Source organism: Coturnix japonica, chromosome 9 (assembly GCF_054131305.1).
Source record: "Coturnix japonica strain WE chromosome 9, WE-NBRP24, whole genome shotgun sequence".
Lineage (NCBI taxonomy): Eukaryota > Metazoa > Chordata > Aves > Galliformes > Phasianidae > Coturnix > Coturnix japonica.
The window spans coordinates 3203608-3211971 of NC_140671.1; positions in this window are offsets into that span (position 1 = coordinate 3203608).

An 8364-nucleotide genomic window follows, 5' to 3' on the forward strand; every position below is an offset into this window, starting at 1 on the left:
ATACAACAAATGTATTTGCAACAAGTCACTCTTTCAAGGCTTAAGACTTGATGCAAATAAATATGTATGCATATCCCTGGTGAGAGGGTGTCATATGTGAGTTTCTGATCTGGATGTGTTTGGAAAGATGTACCTTTGGCTAAATGCATTTGAAGACAATACAAAGAGAGTAAACAAGTGTAAATAGGGTGAATGCAATGAAGACCTTGGAGATCAGTACCTGTCTGTGATTTGGATACATGTGTTGTGCAGTTCCACACAAGATCTGGGAAAAAAAAAAGAAAGAAAGAAACCTGGATTACTGAGTCCTGTGCAAGCTTAACACTGGCTGCAGCAGTGAGGACAGCACCAGGCAGGGCCCAGGCTGGCTCTGCATGAGTGCTTTCAGCTTCAGGCTCGCAGAGATGCCCTGCAGCTTCCCAGCAGGTTCAGCAGTGTGCTAACCTACTGTTTCCATTCCTGGGCTGTTTTGGGTGCTTTTTACACATCACTAATTGTGACCGCAGAAACTCACCCTCAGTGACGTGGAGGTCAGGGAAAAGGTGGCCAAATTTCAGCGAGCCAGCGGTCTGTGCAGATCAGATTCATGCATGCGTACAGGGTTGCGTTGCAAAAGCATCATTCTGTGACCAGTCTTTCTCCTTCAGAAGGAGCAGGTAATAGCCGTGCTGAGAGCGGGCTGTCAGACTTGCTTTACCAATGAGCTGCAATGGTAAATCCAGATTTCTGTGTTAGCCGCCTCTGGGGAGTGTGGAGAACTAACAGCAAGTTCATCTGGTAGCACAAACCACTGCAACGTTCTCCTCGGATGAAACAGCCAGTAGCAATGATGCTAAGGATACTGACATTCAGATTTATGCCTTTCTGCTTGCTCAGACATCCCTAACGTCTCTTAACAGCTGCAGCTTGCTATTATCCATAGGGCAATACTATAAATAATGCCTAGTACTAGAGTGCTCTGTCTGTAGATCTCAAAGTGCTCTGAGCAAGGCGGATTCCTTATTGGCATGGAGAAAACTGGGATTAAGTGTTTTGCCCAAAATAACATAGGAAATCTATGGCAAAACCAAACAGAGGCATCACTTCTACACATGCTTTTCAGTGTATCAGGATTGTGAGCTCAGCTCAAGGAGAAATCAGAGTGGATTGCAGCTGTCAGCATGCAAGCAAGCAGACTCAATCTGCTAATAGATTAATAACTCAACTTGCCGTAGAGATTGTTGTACGTATTTAAGTATGTATACATCTGTCATGCTATGCGTGTATGTATGTATCTGCTTTTCTCACAGTGCTTTTCAGGTGAAAACTTCTGCACCATGAAGCATCTCAAGGGTGAAACCTCGTGTTTCAGGCCATCAGACAAGAATCCTGTTTGGTGAGTGAAGGGGGATAAACTCTGCTCCCTTTCATAAAGGTGGTGGTAGGATGTAAGTGCTTCATGCACATTTTGCAGCTGTGGCTCCCATTGGCAACCTCTCGAGCCTGAAGAGCCCTAGTGATAGCAAGCAGTGATATTAATACCTTTTTTTTTTGCAGTTGCCTCCTTATTTTCACATTTGAGTCTCCTTTTATGTGAGTGTCTCATTCTATGTGAGTAGCTCGACTGATGGCCTGATACAGGCATTTTAACAAAAGGAACCGTGTCTGATGCAACCTGGCTTTCTTTTTTTTAGATGCTCTATGCATAAATACAAGGAGTAGAATCTCAGTTGTCCCATAAATCAGGTAAGCTGGTTCTTCACTGTCTTTTTTAAAGGCTTCCCCTTCAGCAGTCATATACGTATATATATAGTGGTTTAGACTAAGCTGCATTAGTACACCAGCAAATTCAAGGTCTGAGAAGTGCAGGCAAACAGTTGCTCTGGAACAAGAGTTCTATGGAGGTAAGTGACTTGAAAAACCAAGAGGGGCATTAAATTGATGTGCAGCCTGCGCTAAGTAGCTCTAGAAACTACTTTCACACCTCGTTTCCATAATGAATGAGACATAAATGAAATGAGCACACTAGAGACACTTTAGTTCAGTTCTGGGTATGCTCAGCTTCTCCACGACTGCCTGCTGGCATTCCCCTGTGTCTGTGGGGACATTTCTTTGTGGAGGAACCTTAGCAAGAGGTAAAGGAGCCACGTGCTGCAACACAGGAGAGTTTCACATCACTTAGGAGATGAACTCAGCTGGACTCACGTGTATATCCATCAAACTAAGTCTGATAAGCATCACTGAGGAATTAACTTGGGTAAGCAGCTATTGTCACCAAATGTTGTGCTTAGAAAATGCCTCAAGCACTTTCAAAATACTCTCAGAGATTAATTTATTTAGTGCTTGGAAATCCAAGAGCTCTGTCACATATTTCTGGCTGTGTATTGTTAGCACTGTATTTCCTCCCATGCACAGCTTCACAGCACTGCAGTGCTGCATTTAGTGATTCATCTCACTGCCTACGGTACAATGTCTGCCATATAAAACCAGTTGTGTTTTACCGCCAGCCCATACTGCCAGGTGTAGAAGAGAACATCCCTGGTTGAATGAGAGACTTTAGGCCTGCAGGCTTTCTGAATGGGTGTTAGGTCTGCATCAACCATCCTCTTCACCCCACGCAAGTAAAGTCCCCATTCCATGAAGCTGGTGAGCATTACTGCTCTGCTTGGCTTCTTGGTGATAGCTATCATGGGTGAAGCTCAAAGCAACAGCAATAAGGGCCTAATTGTGCTCATAACCAGGAGCAATAGTCAGGCCAAGGTCTAACCAACATGCCTGAACTGGGATCATTTCCCACCTCTTTGCTGATTTGATAGGGAGACCTCTGTCAACAAGTCCTCCATTATGCAGGCTTCCTGCTCAGGCTCTGTGAGGAACAGCAAATTAAGCAGCCCACCTATGTAATATTAATGGCTAGAATAGCAGCACTGCTACCGTTTTTATGTACTGCCAATGCTCATTAAGAAATTCCTGTTGCATTTTAAAGATGGCTGGTAGATTGCATGCGACAAGTTCCTGCATCTGTCTCCTTAAAACAGCCCTGTGAGCCTGGAGGGATACGTTCAGCACTGACCCACAATCCCTGAACTAGAGCTCATCTCCTCCTCATTTTGGTAGGTGCAAATGAGGTTTCTCATTGTCCTTTCCATTCTGCTTCTCTAACGCTGACTGAGGTGGCAGAGCTGGATCTCAGCAGTCTGGTGCCTGAGCTTGTGGCAGAACCACCGATACCAGCACCAGAAAGCTCTGCTTTCGAAGTGCAACAGGGACTTTGCTTATTCCTGTTCACATCTTTATTCCTAATAATTAAATTTGAGCTTCCTGAAGACAAGATATTAACGACCCCCAAAACAATCCAAAGAGTTCTGTTGCTCATTCTTGGGGGTAGGAGCCTGCAAATGTGACAGAGATTCTCCAACATTTTACAGTATTCAGCAACCTTAGATGAACTGAGTGAAAGAGAAATAAAAATAGTAGTAAAGGGGCTGTGCTCTCCATTAGCAGTGTTCAGCTTAGCACACTCTGAGGCGGTCTCCAACCCCCTTCAGCAGAAGCATAGGTTGATGATGACTACTGCTTTCTGCTGTAGCTAATTCCCCCATCTGCTCCTGCACATTTGTGTTTCAGGCTGGTTACATAGAGGCCAGTGCCTGGACCTGGTTTTGGGGCCCCAGCTGCTGCCCTGCATGGGGATGCTCAGCAGCCAAGCACAGAGCAGCTTCTGGTGTGCCACCAAGCCCAGGCATTCTGCTGAGCACATCAGCCCTTCTTGCAGCTCTATGCTGTGCCTGCAGACCCCACTGCAGGACTGGCAGGTATCAGCTGAACCAGAGCTGTGGCCTGAATAGTTTCTTTCACTTCCAAAGCTGGCATTTGGTGTTTTCTAATGGTCAAAATGACAGTGCTTCCCAAAGCCACGTAGGTAGAGAGAGACGGGGCTGCGTTACTTAGACAGTTTTCACTGTGTAAAGTAACAGGAGGAAAGGGAAGAGGGTTCTCCCACCTGTACTCATCTCACTTCCCTGTTGTTTCAGCAGAGACTTTGGCTGCCTGACAGAGGTCACCCATTATCCGTTCTTTCCTCATCAGGCCTCGAACCCAAATGACTGTGCTCCTCTCTGTCCTCAGTAACATTTTACAGCTTTCTTTCATCAGTCGCCCTTCTCAGCCCTAATCAATAGCTTTGCTCTCAGCATTTGGCATTGCTTTCTCTTCTGCTAGTCAGGATGCCAAGGTCAAATCTGCCCCTTCTGTATTTCTCCCTTAAATAATATCAAGCTGCTATGTATTAGCTCTAGATATTTTACTGTATTGAAAGATCCCAGTTACTGATCTAGCTGTGTACCTAGCTCTCAGCAGGCTTGACTACAGCTTCAGAACAACACTCAGTAGTGTTTCTTTTGCAAGGCCAATTCACACAGCTGAAGAGGCATTTTTGGCAGGCTGCAAATGAAAGCTCCAGAAGATTTTTTTTCATCGCCCCGCCCAGACCTCACACAATCACACAAACCCCTGAAGAGCAATAGGATTTTAATCATCTCTTCTAATTGTTTTGGTCTAGTACCGAGTCGGCTGCTGCTTGAATCCCAAGCTCCCCATGCGCTGCCCTAGGGGATGGCACTGGGTTATGCTTCCTGCTGCTGCAAAGCACCAATCTCGGATGGAAATGCCCCACTCATTAGTGACAGCTGCTGTTTTGGCTTTGGGTGGAAGCACAGGGTGGGAGAGCATCATCTCTACTGGGAGCATTACAATATGTGGGTATCTATCTGTGTGTACCTATGCTTTACGTGTGTGCAAAACAGACTTAAGCTGTCCCCGTTTCTAGCCTTAATTCATCCTTTGCTTACTACAAGTTCCCCATCCTCCACTTTAATATTTTCACTTACAGTACTTTGAAGAGCTCGGAATAGCTTGTCAGATTGAGACAGCTCTTGAGAAGTTTAATTTTCCTAATGCTTGTTGGAAATCCCCTTTCTGAATCTGCAGGAATATTAAGGTTCTTAGCGTGAGCTGCGCAGAGAGGGAATTTGCAAGAAAAGCTGTCAGTGAAATGCAATTGGGTTAGGAGAGGCTCGATGGGCGGCACAGAGCGGTGCAGATCCTTCTCTCGAGGAGCAAAGGATGCTCGTGGGCTGCTTATGTGAACAGGCAGAGGGTCAGGGCTGCAGGTGAGCTGCTTGAGGTGCAGATGCTCACACAGGAGTGCAAAGGTGCAGGCAAGCAATCGGCCCGTTTCCCTCCATCTTAAGCAGAATCAAAATAGTTAAGTGACACCGGAAAGGATAATAATTCCTCCTCCTCCTCTTTTATCACCTGCTATTTTCTACCTGAGGATCTGGACTCAAAGAATTACTGAAATTAAATTTAGCAATTCAAGCTGCCCATTGTTCCCTGCTCTGTAATGTGCCGGAGTGGCACCTTTGTATTCATCCATCCATCCCCATCTCCTCAGATGTGCTGCTCACACAATAGTTATTGTTGTAGAAAGGAGCTGGAATGAGCTCTTGCATTATTCACTTCATTTATTTTGATACAATATTTGGAGCCACTTCATTAAATTCTCTTACAATGTCCTGTCATTTATTTTTTTTCTTTCCTCATCTCCTTGCCAATGTGTGGCTCACACAGATAATATAACAACAACAATGTGGGGCGTGGGGAGCTGGGGGAATAGACATGTTTTCTGTGAAAGGGGATGGCTGTGAACTGGTTTCCTTCATCTACTGATCTCAGGATCCCCTTCCCCCTTTCCCACCCCCTCTAAAAAGTCTACTTGTTAGAAACACCTTATTTGCAAGCAGCAGATGTGGGCACTAAATACTCAGGGCTATTAAGTGTTGAACAAAGGGAGAACACACATTTACAGACAAGGTGTGGATACATGTAAGTAGGGTGTGTAAAGCCCTTACTTACTAGCACTGAAAAACACACGGCGGCTTCTCTGCCTTTTCAGTCTTTTCAGTTATGCAACAAATCAGGCTCCCCACATGACAAAATGTACTTTTTTTTGTTTGCTTTTTGATGCAGCAAGTGCTTGTGATCTGAGGTAGGGCCTCCACATTCACTCAGGGCCCAAGTGATCACATCTTGTGTGGCTTTGGAGCATCTGCTCAAGGTTGAGAGGCCCTGCCTGCAGTCTGGGGGTGCTGCTGGAAATCATACTGTTGCAAGTAGCCTACTATGCTGCAAGACAGTGGCAGATAGGAGAAGTGAGGGAATAAAACTGTAACAATTCCAGAAGTAGTAGGAAATAGTGGGACAGAGCTGCCAATTAAGCCTCAACTCTTCACTGCTCAGAAGCGTTCAGTTCATGTAAGCAAAGATGGGTGGGCAGGAGCCTGCATGAGGCACAGCTGTGATGTGAATAAACACACCCTGCTCCTTACACTGTGCCACAGAAAGTGTTTTTTGATGATTTAGCACTAAAATGTAAGAACACTCTGGTTGTGGGGACAGCCACGGCTGATGGGATGCAATGTCAGCTGCTGGGAAGTGGCGTCTAGACTTCTGTGGGTGCTTGTCTGAATAGAAAGTAATTAAAGAAGCACAAATAAATGTACAGCATCCATGGGGCTGATGGTGTGCCTTGAGCCGGGGCACACAGGGGTGAGCTGTCTCTCCAGATTAGGTGCTAGCACTGCAACCACACATGCTTTTCTTTTCTAGTGCATAATTAAACATATTGGAGTAATAGAGCTAGAACTGTGTTTACCTAACACCTGTAAACAGATATTAAGTTTCACCTTATTGTCCTTATGTTTATCTTTGCTGTTGATCACACAAAGCAAAACACCCGAGGGGAGGTTTGTGTATATCTGACCTGCAGAATCAACAGTGATCTAGAGGTAACTTTAGTTCTCAGCAAACAAGTTATAATTTTACTGCTAATGTCTGTGCTTTATTAGAATAGTGGGGTTTCTGTCCCTGACAGGACAGAGCTGCAGCTGAGAAGTCAGTTTCCAAACTCCTTTAGCAACAAAGACAGTAGGTCTTGAGCAGGAGCTGCAGAAGGGAGGAAACATTAAGACAGAGCAGGAATTGCTTAATGCCATACACCTGTGCTCACTTGGGGCAACACCCATAAATAGGAGACATGAGAAAGAAGGAACCAGTTGTGGTGGCCAGCAAGGTAAGGTCTTGATTTTACTTTTTTATTGGTGTTTGATAGCTGTGCTGATGAAAGCTTGTTGTTTCCATGGGTGTGTTTTTGGCACTGCAGAGAAGCTTCTGGCTGCTGCAGCACCCAAGAGCCATGGGGTTGTGCTCTCCTCCCAGCCTCTTAATGCAGGTTTCTGCAGCAGCATAAATTTCCCTCTGTGACGGATGAGAGCCGCTGAGCCAAAGGCAGCCAAAACTCTTTTTCATCCTAATTGCTCTGCAGACCGTTCCTCCTTAGAAAAGTGCCTTTGCTGAAATATTGCAGCATCCATAAATTTTATATGCATAGAGAGAGTAGTGTGATTATTTGGCTGTTTAAGCTGTATTTGTCCCTAAATGCAGAGCATGGTTGATATCTGAAAACTGTGTGTTGATTCATTGGCAGGTAAGAGGCTGGGACAACTTTTTGGAATGAGGATTGTTAACAGCAACTTCTTTGTAAAGGTTATTGTTAATTATTTGCCTCCCTGGTGGTGCCAGGCTTTGCTGTCTAGCAAGAGAAGCCTGCAGCTTGCCTCTGTCCTGGTGCTCTATGGAAGCCATGCTTGTTGCATGTCTGAATAGTGCTCCCCATAGCATTCCCATTGGTTTTTAGCATTGCAGAACCAGAGCAGCTCACGTTCTCCAGTTCCTCTTGCCTGGCTGTGCTGCCATGCAATGGCCATATACCTGAGGCAGCTGGGCCAGAGCAGCCTCTCCATTCTCACCAACCTGTTCAGTGTCTTAAACATGGACTTATTCTCCTTCTCAGTGGTTTTATTTCGGAGTGAATCAGACCACCCTGGCTGCCTTTACTTTTATATAACACTATATTTTCTTGCTAGAGGTCTTGTCTTCTGGAATCCTGCATTAACCGTTATCCTGTTGGTGGATTCTGCCTGGTAGTAGGGAGAGAAATTCAGACTGCCATTTCCTACACTTTATCCTATGCTTTATGCAGTGTTGCTTGTTTTGAATAATGCTGTGTGTATTCTCACTAGAATTCTGAGCCGTGGCCTTAACCTTCCCAGTAGTTCACAGTGGTTACAGCTGAGTTATTTGATTAAAATATTATTTTTACCAGCTGCTTGAAAGCACGGCAGCAATCTGATTTATTTCCATTGTTACTGCTTGTTTGTTTAGCCTTTGCAATGAAATGAACTTGCTGTTCGTTTAGTACTAATGCCAAGAGAACTATTGTATTCAAAAATAATGGAGCTTAATATGTAGTAGAATGCGCAATGA